Below are 27508 nucleotides of genomic sequence, written 5' to 3'. Positions count from 1 at the left end.
GGCCCCCAGGAGCCTTCACCCAGTGAAAAGATGGTTTGGGCTCAGAACCATAGTGATGTGTAGGGGGGGTGTCTGAGTTGTGATCAGCTGAGGGTGGCTAATGAATGTTGGTTGGTACTAAAAGGTGTGGTTTTGCAAAGAAAACAGCTTGTCAGATGCTTCTGCACAGCTGCACTTTCTCACAGGAGTTTCACCGGGGCCAAAAAACCCTCTGTTTTTCTTGTACTTTGTTCTTACTCTACTATTTCCTGCTTGGAGGCATTTTGCAAAGGAAATGGGAATGGCTGTGCCCCCTTGATGGATGTCAAGGAGATCAGGTGAAGGGATGTTTCCTTCTGTCCCCCTGCAAGTCCAGGCAGGGTTTGGAGCAAACTGCCCCACTGTGCATCCTCCCATAGAGGAGAGCTTCCCTCACCCTGAGGTCCCACAGCAAAATCTGAGCCAGACACAAGCCTTTTCCTTGCTGGTGTGGTAGGGCTGAGGCAGGCTAACCCAGAGTTCTGGCAATGGAATTTGTGCCTAATTTATTCACGTATGCTTGGCTGGCATCTCCAGATGCTGTTGTGTCTCTACAAAAAAAAAAATATAATTAACTTTCTCCTAGGCAGCCACAAGGCAGATGGCCCTCATGGGCTTGGCAGCAGTAAACCAGATGGCACAATGAAGGTAGTGGCTGAGGGGTGACCGTGCTCCCCCACCTACCAGCTTTGCTAGGGGAGTTGGGTACATTCAGTGGGTGGCCAGTATTTATATTTGCTTGTAAATTACGGCCCACAAAATGCTAAATGAGTCTGGCTGCAATCTCAGAGCACAGCCTGGCTCCTGTGACCACAGGTCTGAGTCTCTCAAGCAGAGCCGGGCTCACCTCCCAGCTACAAAAGAGCCCTTTATGTGTTTGCTCCTGCTCCTCTCGAGCTACTCCCTGGTCCCAGTCTGCCTCAGCCTCCTTGTTTCTAGCCATACTCATGCTTCTGACTCAGCTGGACTCTCTTAAAACTACCTAGGGCTCTTAGATACCAATCAAATCACCTACCACTCTCCTCCTTTCCTGACATCTCCAGATCTTTGCTTCTCACCCACCTGCCATTTGGTTGCAGGTTTCATGGAAAGCATCACCCAGACAATGCTTCTTCACTCCCACCACAAAAACTCCTTGCTCCAGGAGAAGGAAGACATGGCTCTTGGTGATGGGCAGCTGGTACCTCTCTCCACCTGTAGCATCCTACAGGAGGGCATGGGCAGTGTGCACAACCTGGGTCACAGAACAAAGATTGGCATCATTTTAGGGAGGCAAGAATCATCGTGCAGGCTCTGCTGATATTGTCTTCAGCACTCAGCTTGGCATCCTTCCATGTCCTCGTTTTCCCCCCTGACTGTGGCTGTATCAGTCCCTCAACCTCACCACATTACATGAGAGGGAAACCTCAGCTCATGTCTGTGACCGTAAGCTCGGTTTCCTTCCTGCTGCACTCAATTCCCAGCCATGGTGACAAGCAGCTTCAATTTACTGGCTCCCAGGGAGCTGGATTTTGAATTTTGAATTTTTTATGAGAGCCAGAGCCTGGCTTTGGCCAGGGGCAGGGATCTGGTCCCTGGGGGCTGCATCATCTCCTCACTCTGCAGTATGGTCTAGGTGGGGGAAAGCTGCACAGGTCATAGGTGTGAATAAACTTCCACAGGAGTGTGCTTTGCTGCTTGTCTCACACTGATGAAGCTCTCCTTAGCTGATAGTTTTAGAAGGAGATGTGTGTGCACTAATGGGAGATTGCCAGGCTAGATGTAATTAAAAAAAAGTTCCTTTCAGCACATTATAATCATTCTGAATTATTAAACAGGACAGAATTTTTAAAGTCTAATTCACTTTTCCATTATTTATGCTGTTTGCTTCAGTTTTATCCCATCTTTTGAGAGGTATGAATTCATCAGGAAGTTTCACTTTTGGGTCCTGGCACTGTCAGTGTTGGAGACCTCCAAGCCCTCAATCCTGCTTATGTCGAATGCCTGGCTGGGAGAAGCATCTTTTCCCCTTTCCACACACAACACTTTTCAGATCTCAGACCACTTCTAGCACTGCACCTAAAAGCTGAGGAATTTTTTTTTCAGTTGCAGCAAAAGGCTGCTAAGGATCAGAGAAAAAATGAGCACATCAAAGGTGTGGGATAGGGAGCAGCACATGGGCAGATCTGTCCTGTAGTAGGTATGAGATCAAACAGATAAACGTCCATGCCTGCAACCCAGTGCTGTCTTCCATCCCTGCCTAATACATCCCAGCTCTAGCAGCAAACCTCACTTCTTAAATGCTCTGAAACAAAAGGGTTTTAAGCTATAATTTACTGTTTCTTTTTTTTTTTTTTTTTTTTTGACATATTTCTAAATCGGTTCAATATGTCTTGAACCACTAGACTAAAGTGGCTGACTTGCTTCAAAATCGAAGTGTTCATGGAAAAAAAAAAAAAAAAAAAAGGAAAAAAAAAAGGGGGGGTGGGGAGGGAAGAGTTGGGGCGAGTAGGGGGGAGAAGAAAATGCAAGAAAAAAGAGAAGTGCTCTGGTAGTTTAAATCAGTCAGCCCTGCACAGTGATTTAAAACCGGTGGAGCACTTCAAGTTTTCATAAGCACTTAGCTTTGGAAGCAATCCGAGTCCTGGACACGTGCATTTGTGGAATCATTTACCATTATTAGAGAGTTTGAATGGTGCTTGAGCTCTCCCTCTGCCCCGATAAGCACTTAGATTGCCTGTGATTAGTAGGGTGGTTTCAAGCTTGTACGCAGTTGAGAGTGATTATTTTAAAGCATGCCATCGCCTGTCCCTATCTCCAAAGATCTGAGATCTTCCAAATTCATTAATTCCTTCAGCTCATCTGAATGGAAATTACTAACTAGACGTAGTTACCTCAGTGCAATTTTACAGCATGTGTCACAGACAATAATAAATGTTTGCAAGCAGGGCAGATGGAGCAATAATGTACATGCCATAGAGCACTCCTGTGCTGGGTAAGACCTGTTATTAAGATTTGTGATTGTAAAGCCTCTTTGCTCCAGCCACAGACTGGGAAATTCTGGTTTTAGATGCCCCGATGCTTCCTTGAGCTGGAAAGGGCAGAAGGACAACGCTTGATATTGCCATGTGTTGTACTCTACTGCATTTTATTGCACTGAGGGACAATACTTGGTCAACCCAAGGCCATGTTCTTGCACCAGCATGGAGGAAGCCAATGAGGTTGTCAGATGAAGCTGTGAAAGGAGCTGATCTTTTCAGGTTGCTGGCAGAACACAAAGAAGTTAAAAAAAAAAATGGTAAGAATTCAGGTTGGCTAAAGATGGAAATATTTTGCTTTTCTGAGCTAAGCAAAAATCTGAAAGAAAAAACCCTGCTTCTTGTTTTTGACTGGTAAGCTTTTTAGTTGTTAACTGCACACAAATTTTGAAACAAAATTCTGTTGCAACAATAAAAATGGAAATGCCTTGACTTGAAATCTGCTCAGCAATTTCCCCCAGGTCTTTTGCCGAGGTGGTGAAACCAGCAGAAAATGCAAACCCAAATTCCTAGTTTTCCATGGAAATTTTTGATTAGCAAAGAAACACACAGTCCTGGATAAAAGCGACATGAAATGCCCAAATTTGTGCATGGAGCAAGCTGGGGCTGTGCTGGCTGCTCTGCAATCCAGCTCCCCATGAGATGAGGGCTTTGCAGAAGCTTTTTTGCTGCTGGTAGGGGAGATGACAGGAGTTTGAACTTTCGAGAGGGTCCCTAGATTCCTCCATGTGGAAAATCAGAACAATCTGCTGGCAAAGAGGTCAAATTGGAGGCAGAAGAAAGATAATCCCACCCCTGCCTCCTCCCAGACATGCAGCCAATGGTCTCCAGCACCCCAGCCCCTTCCAGAGCTCCCCCAGCCTATCTGAAGGCATCAGGACCTGGCTTGTCTCTAAAGAGAAAAAAATGAAGGAGTTTTCCCTGGTAGACACACGAAGGGAGTGGCAATGCTCTCCCTGTCTCTGGGACCTCCAAGCCTCTCCTGTTCTACCAAAGCAGGTTATAAAGTGCTATGAGGGTCCTACAGCCAAGCTTGGGTCCCCAGCCTGCCCTGGGTCTTGGTTGGGTGTCTCTTCATGATGCCTCCACTCTTTGCAAGTTTGTTGGCAAACAAAAGGTCCAGGGAGGACCAGATGCATGGGTGTTCTCACTCCATGGGAAGCTTCAGTCCTGGCCATCTCTGTGTGGGTGAGGTTGTCTGGTCTTCCTTGTCTAAAGCTCAGATTGTCTGTCTGGCCTGTCACTGTCTGGCCTGTCACTCTGGAGAAACCTCTAGATGATGGTTCAGCTGAGCCAGCCTCCTGTTTTCAGGTGAGATAACTGTCTTCTTTTCCTGTAAAGTCTGACTGACTCAAATGGAGGCAGAAACCTAAAATCAGGTCCAGATGACTCCATCCCAACCTCTTGACTCTTACCAGTGTACCCCACAACCCCACTATCACACACAGTAACTCTCCTGGCAGCTCAGTTTTGCAGGAACTGAGGGAATATTTGACTTTCTGCAGGTGATGCAGGTTGTCTGTAACAGCTGAAACCAAAACTGGATCTTCCAAGACATGGGCCAACATATTAAACATGTGAATCCTTTCCCTGGTGTAGCCCATGTGCTCTGTCCTATGCAGTCTGTGGTCTTCGCCTGCAGAGTTGCATTTCAGGCACAGTGCTGACATCTATAATAGTGTCAGCTTGTCTTGATATTTAAGAAATCAGATAGAGATTACCTCCCATGGTAATTTCACTGTCTTTAAAAGCTTGCTTTAAAGAGTTGCAAGCTGTGTGCAGGTACCCTGAGATGATGGTTGTGTAGGACTGAACAGGTCAGGGATACTGAGTTGAATTTTAACTGGGAAATTCTACATACTCCTCTGCCTCCCCACCAAAATTCAGCTACCTGAATTGTGATCTTCCATCCAAATATTTGCATGAAAAACTTTATTTTTATTTTTTCAATGACAAATTCAGACAATATTTTTGAGAGGAATGTCCGAGAAAAACCTCAAACCATTGATTTTCTATATCCAAGATTCCTGCATCTTAAAGAAATGTAAAGCAGAAGGCCCTCCCTCAGCTGTACCTTTGTGAAAAAGCAAACAGATCATTTTGGGCCAGAGCCAGCAGCCACTTCTTGGAAGGAGAAAGTAATATATTTACACACTGCCCTGCTATCCTGTAAAACACTGAGAAATTTGGTCTGAGGAGGAAATACAAGAGTGTGAAAGACTAAGATAAGGCCTAAAAACAGCTGTGATAAAGAGGAACAACAACTGGGGAGCTGGGCTGGTATCTTGAATTACATGAACACAGGCTGGAGAGAGAGGTGTAGCTGAGGATGGGCTTCCTGCCCTCACCACTGGCTGTCTGGATGATGCTGATCGAGGTAATTCATGGCTCTGTGCCTCAGTTTCCCCTTTTTTTAAAAATAGAGGCTGGAATTTCAGTCCTGCCCTGCAAACAGCTTCAAGCTGTGCTGATGCATTGCTCTGAAATAGAGGTCTGAGACATTTGTGGGGTTGGGCTTTTTTCCCCCCCTAGATGCCTGGGTCTCCTTTGTCTCATTTTACAGTCCTAATGGAGAGGGAAAATACACTTGAATTTGTCACGATCTGGAAGGGGAAAATCATTCTCATTATTAAGCTTTTATATTTATGAAGCCATAACTTACAGGCTCTCAATATTTATAACAGTCAAAAACCAGGATGAGGCCCCATAAACCATTCTTTATAGTAACCAGATGGTCATCAAGGCCTCAAAGGTACCTGGCAGTGCCTAACAAAGGGAAACACCTGCCTGAACCTTACCTGTCCCTCTGCCACCACCAGTGGGGTGACCTCTCTTGCAAAAGCTGAGGGGTTATTTGGGGCCACTGTCATGCCCCTTCTCAGACCCATTAACCACAGCTGTCCTGTCACAGGGCTGTGTTACGAGCCCTAACCATCTTCCTTTGATTATTAACCCTTTCACTGGATATATTGTGAGTAGGTGAAACGTTTGCTTCAGCTTTTCCCAACCCATTAGAAATCTGGCTTCTTGTTTTATTTCTACCTTCCCTTGGGAGATGCCACTGGGAAGGCTCTTTGGCAAGTCCCTAGCTCAGTGTAGACAGGGCTGCAGGCTCCCATCCCCTGTGGGACCCTTCATGCTGACAGATGACAAGTCCCACCAGTCTTCCCACTGCACCCAGTGTAAAAAATCTTGGACCCCACCTTAAATCCTGTTTTGGAGCCCACTTTATGCCCCATCTTGGAGATTCAGGGTCACCTTCTTGCACTTCTGATAGCCAAAATGAGCTTGTGTACATATTAGGTCAGTGCTAACTCATGTCAAATTGACCAGATTTCATAGAATCATAGAATGGGTCGGGTTGAGTTGGAAGAGACCTTGAAAATAATATAGTTTCAACCTCTCTGCCTTGGTCAGGGACCAGGTTGTTCAGCTCAAAGTCTGCAAGCAGTGTCTGGAGCTTGTGGGTTGGCTCATGGCAGGAGGATGCTCACAGGGGATGTTGAGCAGAATGAAATGAGTAGCCCATGCAGGTGTGAGTGTCCATGCTTTTGGCAAAGCATCTGTATGAACAAAATTTCCTAATAATAACAGGGTCTTGGCACCCAATGTGGCAGGGAGGTGTTGTTACTGAAAGGCTTATTTCAATTCTCCTCAAAATCAGAAGTGGACTTTTTTTGCTGTCTGAACCAGCAATGAAGCAGAAACTGTTTAAAAAAAAAATCTCTGGGGAAAGACACACCATTGGCTTGGCACAGGGAAATGCTGCTGTTTCAAACCTGCTTTGATCCATGCATATCCCAGGTGCCCTACAATATCCTGCAACAGTTGAATATTTGATTAAAACGATATTATTCAAACACATGTTTCATGAGAAGCAGCAGCTTCTGAGAAACAACTGTGAGCTGACGAGAGGCATTTTATTTGGTATAATTTCTCTTTGCCCCAAATGGACTTTTGTAAGTCCATTGCTGTGATATTGCTGTGAAAACCAACATCCCCCAACCCTCCCATTGACCTCCATGGCTTCTGACCAGGAGGGAAGCACAGGGACTTCCACAGTGCCCTGACAACCTGGCATGACCCCCATTTATGTGCCACAAAGCCCCATCTCCCCTTAAAAAGAAATAAATAAAATAAAATTTACAAAAAGCCCTTACTCATAGATTCTTCCCTCAGTTTCCCAGAGGATGAGTCACACGTTGGCCCCACCAGCATCCTGCCTCCCACCACTGCCAAACCCTGGGCAGAAGGGAGGGAGGGAGGGGAAGAAGGTGTTCAGCAGAGTTTCCAAAGAAAAGGTGATTATGTCTTGGCACTGAAGTCATCAAGGCCACCACTGCTTTGACATGCTCTGTAACCTTATGTTGGAGTGCTGGCAATGACTGTTGTGGAGATACTGTGCTGAGCACCTGGAGGAGGAAACCCACTGACACCTTTGGGATGGGATCACCCCTCGAAAAAACAAAAGCCAGCAGGTTTTTTGCCTTAAAGCAATAGGTATGCTATAGTCCTAAAAGGGGACACCTGATGGCTTGGGAGATTCCTCTAATACATAAATGTCTCTACTTTCTACAGAGCTGTTAAATTGTGCAGCTGTTTATTTTCACTATTCTGTTACAGATATACACTACTGATTTCTTTTGTCTAAATGCCCAAGAGTGACTCCCTAGGTTCAGGTTTTTTGATGCCAGGTTATAGCTGTCCTCTAAAGATCATGGAGTACCTTTGAAAAGCACAATGATCAGGTTTGGGCGATTTTGAAGGTTCTTTGGCTGCCTTAAGTTGAAATAGCTTCAAAATTACCTCTTCATGCCCTGCCTCTCCGTGCCTTGTCTCTCCATCCTCTCCTTTTCCATAGAATCACAGAATGGTTTGGGTTAGAAGAGACCTTAAAGATCATTTAATTCCAACCCCTCTGCCACAGGCAGGGACACCTCCCATTAGACCAGGTTGCTCCAAGCCCCATCCAACCTAGCCTTGAACATTTCCAGAGATGAGGCAGCCACAACCTGGGCAACCTGTGCCAGTGTCTCTCCACCATCACAGGAAAGAATTTCTTCCTAATATCTAATCTAATTTTACCCTATTGCAGCTTGAAACCATTCTACCTCATCCTGTCACTTAATGCCCTTGTAAAAAAGTCTCTCTCTAGGTAACAAAGATGCTATAAGCTCTCCTCAGAAGCTTCTCTGCTTCATGCCCTTCCTCTCCACCCCCTGCCTCTCCATCCTCAGCCCCACAACAAGGCTCTCCATGCCCACATCATTCCAACAGTGACACATCCAGCCCACCAGCTGCCCTTGGGAAGTGCTCTCTAATGTCTCTAATCCACCACTGAAGGACAAGTTTGCATCTGTCCAGCAGAATCTCCACTTCTATTTTAAACTGAACTTCCAGACACTTCCTGAAAATAGTTGATGGCTCATGTCCCTTCCTGAGAAATCAAGAGCTGTGAGCTATCTGGATTGGAAAGGGCAGATATCCAGAAAGAAGGAGCAGTGGAAAGTGTTGATTTCCAGGCTATTCCGGTGTGATAGCAAAGCATGATGGAAAACTAAGGGGATGGATGTTGCCAATGCTTTTGAGCTCAGGGCTGGTACCTATAAATAGAGACACATGGAATTATTCTTAGGAATTGAGTCATTAGTTCTTAATATTTCTAGTAAGTCAGTGGGAGTTGTGCTATTTAGGACAGAGGCAAAAAGTGGGTAGGCCCACACAAAAAATCAGCTGCAAAAAGCACTTATCAGTCTTTTCAGTCTTGAGCAAGGTTTTCCCTCACAGTTAGATTGTTTTACAGTGAGATAATTTATTCAGGTCAGCTGTGCAGGGTCCTTTCCAGTTATAAAGGCATAAACCCAGCTCCACTCCCAGCCCTTGGCTACTCCCCTATGCACTCACCAACTTTTCCTGTTGGTGTTTTTGTCCCAACGAGTGGCTCAGCCTTGATGAAAGCACTGGGCAGGGTGGGATGCAGTGGGGGTGGAGGATGAGGTGGTCTGTGAAGCCTTGCCATTGGGGTTCTGGGGGTGGTGTGGGTCCAGGTATATTGGAAAGGGACGTTTGGTGGCATCTTGTTGTGCAGCATTTAGACCCATGTGTGGGACAAGAGTGGCATTTGCTGGTGCCCATCAGTGAGCCAAAGGCCAATTTTCACCTTGTTTTCTGCCTTTTCCCCCTCTTCTCCAGCCAAAGATGTTCAAAAAGTCTCTCTTCCACACCAAGGGGGAAGCAGGGGTTTCCCTGTCATCTGGTCTGCAAAAGTCACCCTGTTCATGCAGGCAGGAAGAGGATGAGTAAGGGAGCCTCAGAAGTTCTTCCTCTTGCAGATTTATGGTCCTTTCCCTGCGTGAGGGCTAAGTTCTTTCCCTGAGCAAAATTCCTGAATCAATGGCTTGATTAATAGCTGAGAAACATTGTTCCCATTGAGTGTGGAAGGGCTTTTTCACACGGCATTAGCCAGAAGAGACAGAGAAGAAACACAGATTTGTTTTAAATTGTATAAAATAATCAGTTCTAGGAGTCAGATGAATTAAAAAATCAACAACTTCCTGGCTCTACAGTCATACAAAGGAGAAAAAATATAAAGTAAAGGCTCCGAGATACTCAGAGACTCTGAGTCTCTCTTTAATTCACAACATGCCAAAATATGTGACTAATGACCATCTCAAATTGCATGAAGACCTGAACTAGTAGAGGTCACATTAATTTCCTCCACCTTAACTAGTGCATCTCTGATAAGCAGTGTGTGTATTGGTAGATGGGAAGAAGCCAAAACAGAGCATTCCTCATCTGAGCATACACAGGATAAGGGGAGGAAGAAAATCTTTCAGAAATTAATATGTCTATAGTGTGTTTCCCAGAACAGCTCCTGTTCAGACAAGCATAACATTTGCAATTTCCCTTTAACATTTTTCACTGGGTTGGGGGTTTTTTTGTTTGTTTGTTTTGGTCGGGTTTGTTTTAAACAAACAGACAAACAAACAACAGAAATTACTGCTAATCTGTTCAGAATGTGAGGCTGCATTCTGCTGCTCAAGACTGGACTTTGGAAAGTCTGATGCTACATGTATTTCAGGTCCATTTATGACCAACCCCACACTGTGTTAGAGGATACAAGGCTCAGGCTGTCTCTGCCTCACCAGGAGAAATTATGATCCATGGCTTAAGTCTGTGTGAAGCTCAGATAGAGATCAACAGAAGGTGGAAATAATGTATGTGCATGGGTGGATTTCAGAGCAGTGCAAGGGTGCAAATTGGACCTTTTGTTGGAAATGCCCCAGTGAGGTTGAGGCATTCACAGCTCCACGTGCTGCTGGAAGTGGTGATTTGTCTTTCAGCCAAACCAGACCTACTCCTTCTTGTAATTCCTACCCAGCTCAAGATGTTCACAGGAATCCCTTGGACAAGAAGAGACATTTTCCTGCTGGCAAGACAGGAGGCTTCTCCATTTGCAGCTTGGAGAGCAGAGGAATTAACCCTGTGGTGGGTATTTTGGGAGGTTTGTCCTTTTGCCAGTGCCTAAGGGATGCTGAGCAAGGAGATCCAGGCAGAGGCACAACATCACTCTCAATCCACCTCTGATTCCTCCCTGACCACCAGGACTAGAGCAGGAGATACCTTACCCCAAAGACACTCAGCTGCCAGCTCAAGGTTTGACTGAAAATAGTGAGATTTTGGCCAAGTCTTCCTTGCAGAGGCAAGGCCTTGTACACAGCTTGAGGTAGCTAAGGGCACAACCTCTCAAGTGATGGGAATATGACAAACCACCTTGTGCTCCTGAACACTTTACATCCAATTAGAGAGTTCTGACTGAGCACAGATCTGTGGTGAGGTTAACTTGACACACGACCAAGAGGTTTGTCCTTGCAGTGGTGCAAAAGTCTGGGTTTATCATTTTTGCTGATAAGATGCCCTACAGCAGGTCATAACACCAGAGTTTAGTCCAATAATAAAAAAAAAAACCCCAACACATTCACCTCATCATGCTTTACATCCCAGCTCCTCTACAAACCACCTGGGACCCTGCCACTGTCAGGACTTGAGAGCTTAAGGCATGAGGCCAGGTTTAGCTGCCTGTTTGTGGAGATGGGTGTTGATGAGATATCCATAGGCTACAAAGGGAGACTGGGAGACTGTCTCAGATGGGCAATTTAGGTGTCTGCTTTTGTCAGATGAGTCACACCCAAAATATTCAAAGACATCCTACCTGCTGCAAACAAGCAGGTTTTCTCATGAAACCTCCTGTTTACTGCTTGAATACTGACACCAAATCTGATCTTGCATGATAGAAAGCAAGTGTATTCTTACTCTGGTGTAGTGAGTGTTGTTTATCAAATCAACTTCTTTCTTTATGTGAAGTAAATTTCAAGAGGTTTATCACAACTTAAGTTTTACATGGGAGCACCATGGAAGCCCCAGGGATAGCAACAAATTAAAAGAAATTTATGTTCTGCTAAGACCCAAATTGTGGTCAGGGAAACACACCAGAAGAAAATATGAATACCCAGCAGTTGGAGATAAATACACATAATCCCCTGGGTGTTATTCCTGCTCTAGAAATTTAAGCCAGAATTTGGATTTTTGTGCAGAAAACAATTTAATAGATTGTTTGTTTCATTTCTTGGCAGTTTCTCCAGCTGAATCACTTTGTAATCCACTCTCATGTCCCCCAGCAAAGTGGAAAGGAATCCTGCTGAAAGGGTAGACAAGCGTGGGGGGAAAAAATAAATTAAAAAAATAGCAATGATTAGAAATTGCAACTTTGCAGCACAAGGACAGAACAAACATGAAAAGTGGAGAGGACTGCATCCTTCCCAGGCACTGCTGCAGGTGAGGCCAGGTGGGTCTCTGACCTGAAGCTTCCCAAGGGATACTACTGACCATTGTAATCCCCTTCCTGGTCTCTCCCTGTCTTTTTGCTCCTAATGGGATGTACAGAAAACAAGCAGTACTGTTCAGGGTCCTATAAGAGCCAGCTGTGAAGACCAAATATTCCTGTTGTGATATTGCTGCGTGGTGTAACCACAATGTTTAGTTTTGCTGATGTCATGGAAGTGCTGAACATCTCCTGAAATCTGATTAGCAAAGCATGCTACTAGAGCAGGCAGTGTTTATTGAGTCAAGAGATTTTGGATGGTTAAAAATGGCCTAAAGACTCACAGCAACATCTTATTTTGACCTTCTTTTCTTTTTCAGCAAAACACACCCCAAACGACAACAGCAACAACAACAAAAATGCATCCAGTTTTCATTCATCCTCCCCCTCTCTTTGGAAACAGCAAGAAAGAAGTTTTCTGTGTGTGAAAAACTAAATGGATGGATGTTTGTACTGATACAGCCGAAAAATGTCATATTAACAAATAGCTCTTGTCTAAAAATTGTTGAATGAAAAGCTTTGCTATTCTGTCCATGAAAAGATCTCTATGTGGATAAATAATTCTGTGTAGCAGCTCCCAGCTGCTGACTGCTCTTACAATATAACCAGCTCCCAGTAGCAGGGAAGGGCACAACCTATGAATGGATTTTGTCCTGCCTTGGGCAACTTAGATGAAGGATAGCTTAGGATGTAAGATTTTTGCTCATGGGGTTCCCCAGCACATCTTCTCTGGGTGGTCTCCTCTGAGTGTTTTGAACCAGGCTTTGCTTTCAGGAGTGCTGCCATCATTTTCTTAGATTCAAAATGTCACTTCTGCACTCTTCTGCTGTGTCCTTGGACTGCTCTACCCTGGGGCTACACAGACCTGGACTCCCTTCTGGTCTTCTCCAAGTGCCTCTCTCTGCCCTCATCCTTTGTTGTTTTAATTTGTTCTCCCAGAAGAATATCTCCAAAACAGCCCAGACAAGAAGCAAATGCTGAGATGTTTTTTCAGCTCTTGTAAGACCAGATGATTTCATCAGGTCACAAAGGAAAGCTTGGAAGTACCTACAGAGGTTGTGGGACCTGCTGGGGAAATACCAGGGGAGTTTTGCCATGGGGTGACCTGCACTTGGCCTGTGTCCTCCCCTGAGTGTAGGCTATGAACCACAGAGGGAATTGGGCCTCCCAAGTTCATTTATGGAACATTTTAGGCAGTAAAGGAGTTCAGAAAAAGCTGGGACAACTGGTTAATGGGTAAAAAAAAAGAACTCTTTTTTTTTTTTTTTTTTTTTTTTTTTTTTTTTTTTTTTTTTTTTTTTTTTTGTGCAGCTCCAGAAATGAAACACAGTTAAAAGCACAGAACAAAAACCACTAAAGACCAAGAGCAACAATAGAGTGTTTTCCTTCCTGTATGTTTGTTACAGTTCTTGCTGGCCACATAAAAAAAAAAAAAAAAAGCCAAAATAAAATCTGGCACACAGGTCATTATGTTCTTTGGGAATCAGAAATAGACTGAGTAGGCTTGGTAGGCAAACACACATTTCACAAGCTCCTTCTCATCACAAAGCCAATATTTGTTCAGCAGAGAATTCTTCCTTTGGGTAATTAATAATTTTTTGCTATTTATTGCACACTGGATGGAAGTTTTGGAATGTGTAAGGAAGGGGGGAAACCTGGCAGTGTTCCTTGCAGTTATTACACTGCTGTTGAGGCCTCCAACAAAAATCACAGCGCTGAGCGTACATTCCTTTCGTAAGCAAAATGGATCATCAGGAGATGGAATGGCTTCAAAGGAATGTGTGCATCATGCCTTTGACATTTTGCTACAGCTCGAGCAGGAGGGAAAAAAAAAAAAAAAGGAGCTATGGATAAGCACTTTCCTTAGGTTGTACATTTGTTCTTGCTCATCCACTGTAAAGGAAGATTTCCACTTGGCACCTGAGCGGCTGGAGCCTCAGCTATTCCTCTTCCAAGCCACACGTTTGAGAAAAGCCAGAGAGTTTACATTTGAGAGGAACAGGAGGTGAAGGAAATTGTAAACTCGAGTGAGATGTTATAGGGCAGGTTAGATGCTGGTGGGTAGACTAACAAAAGTGGAATGTTATTGCTAAAAGCTGGCTCCTTCCAAAAAACCCGTAACGTTGTCAAAGCCTCGAGTTTCGTCTGCTAGTTTCAGACATTCCAACATATGCTTCTTATTTTGTTTTTAATACTTACAGTCCATCCAGAGACAATTCATGGCAACTGTGGCTATTGTAACACTATATAAAACACAGGGTTTGATGACAACTGATATGAAGTGTGATTGGAAAAAATAATGCCCCCTGGTAATGATAATATTTCCTGCTCAGATTGGTCTCACGATAATAAGCCTGCTCCAGTGGTGTTTTCAGAGTTAGATCCAGGGCTCTGGTATTACATTACAGCTGCTGCCTGGTTATACATCCGTGTGAATAGGCAGGAATAAATACACATGAAGAAATACCACAGTGTCTGAAAACAGGAGCCACACAGCCACAATTTCTTTTTTTTTTTTTTTTGACTCTTGAGGGGCAGGTGAAGCATCATCCGCTTGGACCCAACTGACCAGGGAAGCATCTTGCCTGGTTTCAAGAAGAAAAGAGCTGCAGCCTCTGGAGGGTTTCCCTCCTGGAATCCTGGGCTCTTCAGCCCCCTGCCCTGCCCCAGCAACCAGCCTTGACCAGCTCGTCCTTGAGAGCTTGGAAGCCTGGCTCAGGAGGTCAGAAATAGCCTGGAGCAGGAAGCTTTGCTTTCAAAGGGTGGATGTGGATGAGAAGCAGAACTGCTCTGGATGGAGATGGGGAGAGGGGGGCCAAAAACCTGCCTGATGGAGGGGGTAGAGGATGGTTTGCTTCATCCTGTTCCAAGAGGAAACACGTTTGGATCCTTTGTTGTAGCTCTGCTCCCAGTCCAGCTCAATGGCTCAGAGAGTGCATTCTCACAGAGGAGAGAGGAATCATCACTGGATGGAGATGCCAGCATTGAGATGAGCCTGTTTATCTTGGGTTTCTTCATCTCATCCTTCTCACTCCGGGGCACTGAATTGTGGTGGTGCCAGTGGAGTTAGGGACGGTCTCTGGTTTCTGCCCTCTGGCTTTTAACATTTAAATCCTTGCTCTTTTCAAAAGGTCCCAGGTTCCAGAGGTCAGTGGGTGGAAGGAGAGGAAGATGAGGGGCCCGTTTCCTTGGCCAGAAGTTTGGGAAGTTCTACTTTGGGTCAAAAAAACATGGCCAAGAGGCTTGCACTTCAGGGCTGGGCCACTGCTAGGATCCTGGTTGGCTTTCTGTGACCTGCAGCAAATTCCTTCCTAGATTAAAGGCATCCAGCCATTATCCCATCTATCAATGGATGCAGATAAGGGCACCTCCTCACCATTTCTGTGTCTGAATCCTGCCCTATACAGCAGTGAAGTCTTCTATAAGGCTGCTCCCTTGCTGCAGGTTGGACACTGAAGCCCAATGCCTGGCTCATGCAAGCCTTGGGCAACCTGAAGAGTTCAAAGCTGATTCCTTCTGTTGAAGGTCACCACCACAGTTCTTAGGAGATAACTGCAGCCAGAAAAGTTCTCCATAAAAGATGTGACCAAAGGAGAAATTAATGAAGGAAGGAAAAAAAAGGCCAAAGGGAATTTTCTTAAGAATCTGGGGAAGAATCTCCTTCACCCTCATTTCTGTCCCACACAGCAAAACTGGGAGAAAATGAGGGTAAAACATCTTGGTTTTGAGAATGGTGTGAATCCTGCCTGAGACCTAAGAAACTGCACTGTAGGATGTCACCTCCAGAAAGCAAGGATGATTCCAAGATCCCTCAGCCAAGGAGTTGTGCTACCAAGAAGAAGGAACGAGATGATGCTGGTACATGCAGAGTCCCCCAGAGATTCAGAGGCTTGGCCTTGGTGACCTGAAACCACATCTCTGGCAGTTATCTAAGCAGGGGGATGTAAGACAAAGTTGGCAAACAAAATCTGATCTTGCTCAGAGAGGGAGGGAACTGAGTCACCCAGATACACACTAACATCAAGGGGAAACTTCAAAGAGGCCAAGACATTCAGGATCAAGGACTCCAAGGAAATATCTTCAAAGGCTGAACAATCTGACCCTGGGGCTGGGAAGAGTGGTAGTGTCCACACTCTCCAGTGCAATGGAGGAAGGGGAAATTATGCAACCCTCAAAAGGCTGCAAACATGAGCAAAGACACAAGGAAAGGGGGTATGGTTTAAGACAATTGGCGTCACGCTTTGGGAGCAAAAACAGCTGAGGTCCCCACAGCTCTCATCAGGGAGCAGGCAGGACTTTTTCTTGCCAAATCCCAAAGGTCTGGCTTGAGCCCTCAGCTCTGCTTCACAAAGCTTGGTAGTGACGTTTCCAACTGGGTTTTTATTCTTCCCAAAACTGTCTTTCACAACTCCTCCCCTGCTCTGCAAACTGTGGAGCTGCTGCTGCTGCAGGAGGATCTTCAGTTCCCATCTCTGTGGTGCCTTCCTTGCAGGGAGAGTGAGTGTCAGGGACATTACAAGGTGACTTACAAATGGAGTCTTCCTAGTTTTGTTTTCACATCCCTCTCCAGAGCAGGATGTTGCAGGGTAGATCACCACACTGTGTCTGCCTTTGTTTTTTGTCCTCAGAGGTTTCCTCCAGCCTGCAGTGGAGGATGTCTGGTCCAGAAGGATGCAGTTTGCTCTAAGTTCATTGGCCATTGTCATGGAAATGATCTTTGTCAAGGATCTCAATCCCGTTGAGATCCCAATCTCAAGCCACAGCATTTAGACAGGTTTTGAGGGCAGCCCTACAGCTACCTGACTTGCCCCAGTGCACCCAAATCTTACAGAAAAGGAGCACCAACAGGTTTTTTAGAGTCATAGAATGACAGGTTGGAAGGGATCTCAAGGATCATCTGGTCCAACATTTCTAGGTAGGATCATTGTTTAGATGAGAGGTCCCACAACCCAGTCAAGCTGAGCCTAAAAGTGTCTGGTGTTGGGGAATCCATCACCTCCCCTGGGGACATTTTTCTAATGTCCTGCTGTTCTCATAGTGAAAAAATTTCTTCTGATGTCGAGCAGGGATCACCCCAGGAGTAATTTGCACCCCTTTCCTTTTGTCTTTACCACGTGATTCCTTTTAAAAAGGGACTCTCCATCCTCTTGGTGCCCTTTAGGTACTGGAACATGGCAATAAAGTCTCCCATAAACCATCTTTCTCCAGGCTGAACAAACCCATTTGTCTCAGCCTTTCCTTGTACAGCAGGCTTCCCAGCCCTTTGATCATCTTTGTGGCCATTCTCTGGATGCTCTTCAGCCTGTCCAAATCTTTTTTCTAGAGCTGGGTTAGAAGAGTTCTGAGCAAGGATCACATCCCCCAAACTAATGCTGCTGGACACATTACACAAGCTCCATGCCCTGGCTCTGGAGTCCAGCTTCATCCAGCTGGCACAGGGAGCTGGAAAACTGCTACAGAGGAAGATGCTGGCAGGCACTGCTCTCTGGGGGTTGCTGCACCCTGCATCATCTTGCCCTGGCTGCTGTTGCTCCCCTTGATGCTTGGCACAGGGAGGCACCTTGCCCAGATCAGCCCTGGGCAGACACCAGCACCCAGCTCTGTGGGTTGGCTGTCTGGCTGTGATAAAAATCACAGAAAAGAGGCGGGTTTTTTGGTAATGGCTGTTGGGGTTTGTTTTTTTTTATTTTTTATTTTATTTTCCCTTTTATGTCTACCACCTTCTCCTGAGCACTGCCGTGAGGAGCGAAAATAAAATAATAATTCCCAATTAGAGAGACACAGAGAGGATTGTTCACCCAGCAGCCAGCAAAAAAATGATCCCATGGCTCTGGAACTAAGCAATGACTAGAGGCCAGGTTATGATTTTAGTTATATGGGCAGAAACTTGGAAGAAATCCACTTAAATAACTTGGGGTTGCCATGGTAAATGCCATCAGGACCCCCTTCTTTGCTGCTCTCAGCCTGCCACGTGCTTCCTGCACCCTTGCTCTGATTCATGGGTGCAGGTTTGGCTTTTCTGGTGAACCCAGGGGGTTATTGCCAGCCAGGAATCCAGCTCTTTTGCCATCAGTAGCAGCAGGATGCCAGCACCAGGACTTGGCTTTTAGCCAATATGTGATTTTTTTTTTTAATTCTTTTTTTCTTAGTGGTGAAGAGAGCTCTGATTATCCCAAGTGTGTGATGTTGGGGTGTTCCAGGCACAGATCTCACCGTGCTGATTTCTATTTGGGACCAAATGCCAGAAGTACAAGTGAGCTTGGTCTCCTCTTTTCTCATGTACACAACAGGGCTCTGAAACAAACTGCTTTCCAGCAAGCAGGGGCTGGATTCTCTGACCATGCATTGAGCAAGTGCAGAAAGTTGAAAGGAGACTCATTCAAGCATGCTGGAGGGATGCAGGGAACCTGACACCCATCTTGAGTCGAACTCATGGCTCTGCCCCAGGGCAATGTGGAAAGAGAATACTCTAAAGCTGATTAAGGTCAGGGCTGAAGTTGGTTGGTCAGACCGTGGGGACCATTTAGAGAGCCTGACAGCAGCACGGTGTAGATGGAGAAAAGCTAACCTGGCAGAAGAAGGAGGAGAAGTCCAAGTTGTGTGTGAAGACTGAGAGGATCACATCTCATGTCCCTGCTCTAGGGTATTTCCTAAGTAGGTTGCTTCAGCTCCCAGCATCTCAGCTGGAGATATCTGCAGAAAGGCTGCCAGGTGCATTCAGGAGAGTGTGTGCAGTGTGAGGCCATGGCACCACGGGTTTTTTTCTACCAGCAGCACCTAAAAAACTCTTTTCAGAAAGACTTACACCAACTCTGAAACCCCTGGCTAAAGCCTTGTCTCTCTCCAGGCCACGTACAATTTCTTTTCCAGCCCTGGCAGAGAAGACTGAAGCTGCTTTCAGGTGTTGCTACCTTTCCACCCCCAGGGTCTTGCATTTGGGGGTGTGCCAAGCAGAAGCCATCACCAGCCCTGGCTGGAGGGAGCCTCCACTTTCTGGGAACTTTGCATCCGCCCTGTCTTTTCTTGCCAAACAGCTGGGCTTGCATCCTGCACAACCATCTCCATCTTAATCCCTTTCCCTTTGGGTGGATTGAGAGCAGAAAGGAGGAAAATGAGCTTTGCCAAAAGAAGGAGACTCCCCAGTTTTGGTAAGCTACAGAGGAAACAAGAAAAGAAGATAATTCTGTTATTCAGATAGAAACCATGGCAGGACCATGAAAAGAGTTATGCCCATACCACAGTGATAAAGAAATGAGAAGATTGAGACAGGGAATACACCCTGCACCCTGAAGCATGCAAAAAAGTTGTTCAGAACTCCCTAAGGAAATAGGCAATCTGGTGCCTTTTCAATGCACTGGGATGCTGCCAGGTTGGGCAGCATCTCCCTGTTTTACCATGAGTTGCATCCCATCCACGCAACCCTAAATCCAGCAAACATTAGCAGCACAAAATGGGAATGTGCCCTTTGACAGAGGGTCTGGAACACAAGATTTTTTCCCAAATTGACACGGATTGTTCATCTCTGAAAGTGTTATGCAATTCTGAATGTTGCACATATGTATATGTGGCTTAATATTAATTTATCCTTTGGAATTGCATCCTGCCAGGACAAAGTGTAGTGATACAACTGTGGTGTAGGTGTACTGAGACAGTGTGTGCTAATGTCTAGTGAAAGTGTGTTGCAGCAGTGATTTAAATGACAAGGCTCTATGCTGATGATTTGGCCCAGTGTCTTCATAGCAGAGGCTGGAGGACTCTCATCCACAGACTTCCATATGAAACCTATAACTTCTGGTGGAGGATTTCCATTCCTTCTCACAAGCTCCTCTGGGCCAAGCACAATGTAAATTAAGTTGCTTTATTTAAGGACTAGAACCAAAACCCCGGCCAAACACCTTCTGCCTTCATTCATATTTGAATTTGTGGTTTGGGCCCATCTTCAGCTGTATAGTAAAATGCCTTTTATTTTTCTCTGTTACTGTGTAGACAGAGCCAGCAGGCAGGAGATAATGCTGAATGCATTGTGTCTCACATTCACATTCAACAGGTCCTCTGGTTTCCAAATACCCTTATGCAGAAATAAGTTATTTAGAGGAATAAGAGTGTGGGCATCAAACAACATTGTTTTCCTGTTTTCTAAAGTAATATTATACAAGATATGTTGTGTGATCAGGCACGTTGTCCCTGCTTATGGTAGAGGGTTGGAATAAGGTGATCTTTAAGGTCCCCTTCAACCCAAACCATTCTATGATTCTATTACAGGGTAGGAGAAGGAAAGCAGATCCTGAAGGGCTGAAAGAGAGTCCCTGGCAAGATCTGACCTGAGCCTCATGAGAAGGTGGGAAGGTTGGAGTGGGGATCACTGCTGCTGCCCCTGCCCACAGCCCATGGCTGTGACCAGCAGAACAACACAGAACATGAAGAACCAAGACAAGATCTGCCCAAAGATACCAAAACCACTTGACTTCACTGCTGTGCAATCTGAAGCACAGTAGGGATGTGGTGATGAGGAGAAGGCTTCAGATCCTGCCATTTTGCTGCCCAAAACCCACACACCTGCATTGGTGATGTGGATAGAGGGGGTCACATCCATCTAAGTGCAGGATTTCATGGTATTTCTACTATTTTCATGGTTTTTTCTTGTGCAGCTGCTCAGAGTAGTCAGACCAGCTATTTGCATATGGAAATAACCCCTAACCAGCAGGAAGAGAAGGAAACAGAGACAGATAGGACTTAAAAACACTGTTAGGCCCAGCAGTGATGTCTCAGCTTCCCCTGAATCAACTAACAAAGGAATTTTGTGCTTTTGTATAACAAAAGTGCCTGAACACCAAAGGGCTGAGAATCATGGGTTGGTGGTGGTTAGAAAAAAGTGCAACACAAAAATCCTTACCTGTCAGGAGAGTCTTCAGCTCAGAAGTACTTATGCTCTTGCAAATAAAAAATCCTTCCTCCTTATTTTGTCATATTTATGAGGAAAAATGGGTGCCAGGTGGTTAAATACATGGCTCATCATTTCCCAGAGAAGCCAGAATCAGAACTGGGACCTCTAATCCCTAAGAATGTTCTCTAAAGGAAGGGTTTAGATGGAGAAAGCATGGAAGACACCACTGGAACAACTATTTTGGTCATAGCCTCATGAGTGCTTCTACTCCAGGTGGAGTTTCCCTCTGTTCCACAGGTACAGCTGGAAAGAAACCACAGCATCCAAAAAATGGTTGTTATTGCTCTGCCTGGGTCCAGGAATGAGGCTGAGCAGCTCCACTGGCAGCTGATCTTTAAAAAACAACAAACTTTTGCCCCACTGTCTCATCCTTTTGCAGGTTTCCAAGTAGGATTCTCTGAGCAAAGGGGCAGGTTGGTTTCACACGTTTCTCAGAGAGGAAGAAGAAAATGGAAATACTTTTTCTCTGGGATTTGTGTCCCACCAGTAAGAAGATGAAGTGTTCTGGGATGCAGGAGCACAGATGCTTGGACACCACAGCTGGGACCATCACACACCAGCTATATAGAAACATTTCCTTGTTTCAGTTGCTCTGACTTTTGAGGGCACCAAACATGGGGGGTTTTAAGACACAGAGGGATTTAGATCAAGGAGGAAGAGTCAAGCTGGAGCAGGAATAGTACCTGAGTGTGTTGAATGGGTTTGTGAAGGGCACATGACCCCATGTCTGTGTCCTCTCCTCACACAGAAAATCTGAGATATAGAAAGTGAGAGGTTGGGCCTTTGAGGAAGAAAAGAGGGAGTAAAACAGCATTAGATGGGATATTGCCTACTGACTGATATTTTATTTGTCAGGAGAAATTTACAATGTGATGATCAAATCCTCAAGAGAAAAACCTGTGAATAGTGTTTGCTTCCTTCTGTGAAAAAATATTGGACCTTTTAAAAAGACATCATGTTTCACAGCTCAGCAATCCAGCAGCAGGTAAAGAACTGAAGAGAGGAGAGGAACTTTAAAAATGACCTCCTTCTTTCCTTTCCCCTTTCCTTTCCTTTCCTTTCCTTTCCTTTCCTTTCCTTTCCTTTCCTTTCCTTTCCTTTCCTTTCCTTTCCTCTCCTCTCCTCTCCTCTCTTCTGCTCTCCTCTCCTCTCCTCTCCTCTCCTCTCCTCTCTTCTGCTCTCCTCTCCTCTCCTCTCCTCTCCTCTCCTCTCCTCTCCTCTCCTCTCCTCTCCTCTCCTCTCCTCTCCTCTCCTCTCCTCTCCTCTCCTCTATTCTCCTTTCCTTTCCTTTCCTTTCCTTTCCTTTCCTTTCCTTTCCATTCCTTTCCTTTCCTTTCCTTTCCTTTCCTTTCCTTTCCTTTCCTTTCCTTTCCTTTCCTTTCCTTTCCTTTCCTTTCCTTTCCTTTCCTTTCCTTTCCTTTCCTTTCCTTTCCTTCCAATATCTCAAGGGGCTACAAGAAAGCTGGGATAGGGCTTTTGACACGGGTGTGTAGTGAGAGGAAAAGGGAAAATGTTTGAAAACTTGAAGAGCGGAGATTTAGGTCAGACACCAGGAGGAAATTCTTTTAATTTGATGGTGGTGAGACTGGAACAGGTTGTCCAAGGAAGTTGTGGCTGCCCCATCCCTGGAAATGTTCCAGGCCAGGTTGGATGGGGCCTTGAGCAACCTGGTCTGGTGGGAGGTGTCCCTGCCCATGGCAGGGGGGTTGGAACTGGGTGATCTTTAAGGTCCCTTCCAACCCAAACCATTCTGTGATTCTATAATTCTATGATAACTGGGCTCCCTTCCTTGCATTTCTGTGGACCTCCTGTGTGACAGCTGGCAAACCTGTACATCACTGTTGCTGAAAGAAATTTAGGTGCTTTAATCCACTTGAAATCCAGATCCTATCTCCAAATCACCAGGCTCCAGCTGCAGTGTTGGTCCATACTCATGAGCATGGTGAAGCATTAGGTACTGTGCAAATAAGGGTAATGGTTTTCATCCTTTAGCCTCTCATGATTTTGAAGGAGGGAAAAAAAAAATTCTTAATGAGTATAAAGTTCACACCAAATTGCAAAGAACCACAGGGTTTTGCAAAAGTATTTGTGGCACCTCTTCAGCCAAAAAAGGCACTTCTCATCTGGTGTGGGTGAAAATTGTATAAAAGGTGAACAGTGAACACTCTTCTCACACATCAAAGGTGTCATGCATAGACACCTGGACCAGACTTGCCTGGATGTAGCTATTTAAATCTCACTTGCTCCCCATGCAGATGGCTCTCCAGCTCTCCCCCTGAGCTCTGATGGAGCTGCTGGAAGCAGAGGAATAGCTCCCTTGGTGGCCCCATGCTGGCTGCTGGCTTGCTTACCCTCACACCGTGGGCTCCTGGACATTTCTGCAAGGGACTTTCCTTCTGGTGGCACCCACAGAATCACAGAATGTCTTTGGTTGGAAGATACCTTCAAGAGCACCCAGTCCAACCTTTGACCAACACTATAAGCTCACAGCTAAACCATGTCCCTAAAGACCAGGTCCACATGCTGTTTAAATACCTCCAGGGATGGTGACTCCACCACTGCCCTGGGCAGACAATTCCAATGTCTGACAACCCTTTCAGTGAAAAAATGTTTCCTAATATCCAGCCTAAACTTCCTTGCATCCATTTCCTCTTGTTCTGTCCCCCATCACCAAGGAGAAGAGGCTTTCTCCCTCCTCTCTCCAACCTCCTTTGAGATAGCTGAAGAGCGATAAGGTCTCCTCTCAGCCTCCTCTCCTCCAGACTAAACAACCCCAGCTTCCTCAGCTGCTCCTCGTAGGACTTAATTAGGTCCTTAATGAGCTTCATTGTCCTTCTCTGGGCACACTCCAGCATTTCTATGTCCTTCTTATAGTGAGGTGCCCAGAACTGAACATAATATTCAAGGTGAGGCCTCACCAGAGCTGAGTATAGAGGGATGATCACCTCCCTGTTCCTGATGGCCACTGAGTCCCTAATACAAGCCAGGATGCCATTGGCCTTCTTGGCCACCTGCACACACTGCTGACTCAGATTAAGTCAACTATCAACCAGGTCCCTTTCCAATTCACATCTTTCTGACCACACTTCCCCAGGTCTGTAGCTTACCGTGGGGTTGTTGTGACCCAAGTGCAGGACCTGGCATTTGCCCTTGTAGAACCTCATGCAATTAACCTTGGCCCATTGATCCAACCTGTCCAGATCCTGCTGTAAGGCTTTCCTACCCTCTAGCAGATTGACACACCCACCCATCTTGGTGTCATCTGCAAATTTACTGAGAGTACACTCAATCCCCTCATCCAGATCATTAATAAAGATACTAAAGAGATCAGTTCCCAGTACTGAACTCTGGGGGACACTACTTGTGAACGGGCACCATCCAGATTTCATCCCATTCACTACCACTCTTTGGGCCTGACCATCCAGCCAGTTTTTTATCCAGTGCAACACACTTGGACTTCTCCCTGCTGTGTGAAAAGAGGGTTGGCATCTCATGCTGTGGAGCTAAATCACTGTGGTCTTCCAGAATGAGCTTAAGTATGGAGTGATACCTGCCCAGCTAGGACCAAGCTTGTCTTCTCCCCTCTCTCTGAGCTGATGTCTGCAGAGCTGTTCAGCTGGGAAGAAATTTATTCCAAGGAGCTGGGAGAGGCAGAGGGCAATCAGTGTTAAATCCACCCAGGGACTGAGTGGTATGCAGGCAGCTCACATTCCTTGCAATGCCATCCTCTATAGTTGGACCAGTCCACTGGAGCAGCCAGGATGCCATGTATTGTCCTATCTAACCCCAACACAGAGGATCAAATATTTTCCCACCTAGGAAATAAAAGACAATCTGAAGATAAAGAGCAGATCTGTCTTAGCATGCACTCCCTGAACAGTACATGCCGTGCCCAGGTGACATCCTGTAATTTTCAAGGAAAAGACTGTCTCAATCCTCAAAAAAACACCCAGGAAACTAATTTAAATTTTTCTGTGACCCACCATGCTTTGAAGGACAGCTAACCTCAGGTCAACAACAAAGAGCAGAAAAGTGTTCTTCACCTGGACCTTGGCCCTGTCAAGTATTTTGAGTGCCTCGTGTCTTATAGGGAGGAAACCACTATAGTCTGACTCTCCACATCATGCTCCAGTGACAGCAGGCTAGATATTGAGTAGATGGAGCTCAAAGGAGAGAGAATTATGTGGCAGAGGGATCTGGACTCTCTGATGAGCTGAAATAACTAGTCAGACTCCCATGGACTTAACACTGGAGTCCTCAAGGAAAACAATGGGAGTTTTCCCGTGGGCTTGCACTGCAGTGGCTTAAACAAAGCAAGGGAAGGGTTCTTAGTCAGACACTGAAAGAAAGAAGTCTCCTCTCAGCAATTAAAATATAGAATTTTACTTGAAAGTGATTAATATTTCTTGTGTCTACTTATGGCCAAGCCATGTATCCCCAGCCCTACCAAATATGAACTTAAACACACAACACTCTCCAGAGTTGCTTCTCAGTTAATAATTTATGTATTCTGGCAACAGATCAATGCAACTAGAAACTAGTTTAGTAACTTACCTTCAGGGTTGTCTATCTATAAACACTGCAGATTCCTAAGTTAAACAGAACCCGATTGTTTTCCCGTGTAGTAGAGGCCAGAGCCTGATTTATACAGTTAATTTAAATGGTAATCTTTAAGAGTTGGGAAAAAACAACCTGTATCATTAAGGCTTATGAAAGAGGGAGAAACTGTTTACTATTGGGTTCAGAAATATGTGATATAAATGAAGATAAAATGCAAGTCTCACGATTAAAATGGCACTGGCTTGTGTTGTCTGTGCTTATAGAGGAGCACGTTTGTCCTGGCTGATTTTTCCTGAGGTTACCCTGCACCCACAGACCTGTCTGACGCCGGGATTTGGGTGCAAGCCTGGAACCCAAAGTCTTGCCTTTGCTGAGTGCCATGTCAGAAAGCAAGCAGAGCTCACCTTGCTGCAGTTGAAATGAAATAAGGGTGTCCAGGCTTGCCCCTTCTCCTTAATCATGTCTGGAGAAGAGAGGGGACAGCAGCCTTGGCGGGTGGCTCACGCACCAAAGCTCAGCTCCTATTTGGAAGTGCTTTGCCATGAGTAATTAACAGGCATCTGTTACAACTTGTTGAGCCTTATCTTCATTTTCATACACGCTATTTTGGAATGAAGTTTTATTTAGGCTCTGGCTCCTAAGAGTTGCTCAAGAGTCGCATTACAGGATCAGCCTTCCTGACAAAGGGGAGGGGATGCTTTGCGGTTAAGCAGCGCGGGGCAGGATTCAGAAGGCTTGTCCTGTCCTGGCTGCAGCCTCCTCACCTGCTCTGAAGCTGCTCACTTGACTCTTCACAGCTAAGCCTGCAAAGATGGAAAAGCTTAGTTAATATCTATGGAGCTTTCAGATATCCTCTTTCAAAAGCTGCCATGTAAATAATGATTTAATGGTTCTCAGGTGCCGCTGAATTATCCATCTGCTCCCGCAAACTGAGATTCATGGTGTCCCCCCCAGCTGCCCACACTCATTCTCGGGGGCAAAGCCTTGAAAGGCTTCTGTCCTATCAAGGCTTCACCTTGGCTAGAGTCAGGGCAACAAGGGCAGACACCTCTGGATAGAAAAACCACAGCCCATTGACACAAGAAGCCTCTAGATGGGATAATGAAAGATGCCCTCTTTGTGGGTCAGCCTGGAGAATTACAGCTGCTCACCCACACTCTGCAATCTTATCTCCAGGTGCTGCTCATGTGAACTGTGAATTCTTCAGCTGTGTGTGCACATGTACTAAAGGGAGGACTTCTAGAGATCCCATGAATGAATGGTATGAACCTTTGGTTTTTTATTTTTATTTTTCTTTATCAATGAAAAGCCAGCGAAGGCTCTTCAGAGGCAGGTGTGTGAAAGTCTGGAGGTACAGAACCACATGCAAAGCCTGTCTGCACTGGAAGTTACACTGCAGCAATGCAAGGTGTGAACACCAAGGCCTTGAATTGGACTAGTAAGGCTTTCTTTTATTTTGGGACCATGCTATGGAAGTAATTGTTCTGACAGGGCATGGGGTGGGAAGACACCCCAGGCTAAGCTGGGGAGCAGCACAAGCTGACTTGGCTGGGGGAAGTCTCTCTGCTGAGAGACCCTATAGATCTGCACATTATCTTTGCCTGTGTGGGCACCTTAGTTATGGATCATTTGCACAAATGCATCTCTCAGCATCTGAGATACCCTCGTGGTCAATGGAGATGCACTTTGGGGTGCAGTTCCTCTGCTATATTTTAGGCATCTGTTGCAGGAGGGGATGAATAGAGTGACCAAAATGATGAAGGGAGTGGAACATCTCCCTTACGAGGAAAGGCTCAGGGAGCTGGGTCTCTTCAGCTTGGAGAAGAGGAGAATGAGGGGTGACCTCATTAATGTTTATAAATATGTGAGGGGAGAATGCCAGGAGGACAGGGTAAAGCTTTCCTCAGGGGTGACTGAGAATAGGACAAGGGGCAATGGTTATAAACTGGAGCATAGGTGATTCCATATAAATATTAGGAAGCATTTTTTCACTGTGAGGGTGACAGAGCACTGGCACAGGCTGTCCAGGGAGGTTGTGGAGTCTTCTTTGGAGACATTCAAAACCCACCTGGATGTGTTCCTGCGTGA

The 27508-nt window shown here is 45.6% G+C and overlaps 1 long non-coding RNA gene across 1 annotated transcript; it reads left to right on the top strand.

Moving 5' to 3' along the window:
• The first annotated feature begins 10397 nt into the window (after nucleotides 1–10397).
• LOC139793659 (uncharacterized) lies at nucleotides 10398–13021 on the top strand. The gene is made up of 3 exons (XR_011724699.1): nucleotides 10398–10523; nucleotides 11669–11870; nucleotides 12237–13021. It is a non-coding gene; the product is annotated as an uncharacterized lncRNA (long non-coding RNA).
• Nucleotides 13022–27508: the final 14487 nt, after the last annotated feature.

This window comes from Heliangelus exortis, chromosome 2 (genome assembly GCF_036169615.1).
Source record: "Heliangelus exortis chromosome 2, bHelExo1.hap1, whole genome shotgun sequence".
Taxonomy (NCBI): Eukaryota; Metazoa; Chordata; class Aves; order Apodiformes; family Trochilidae; genus Heliangelus; species Heliangelus exortis.
The sequence above is the reverse complement of the archived record's forward strand: the minus strand, read 5'-3'. Positions and strand labels throughout refer to the sequence as shown.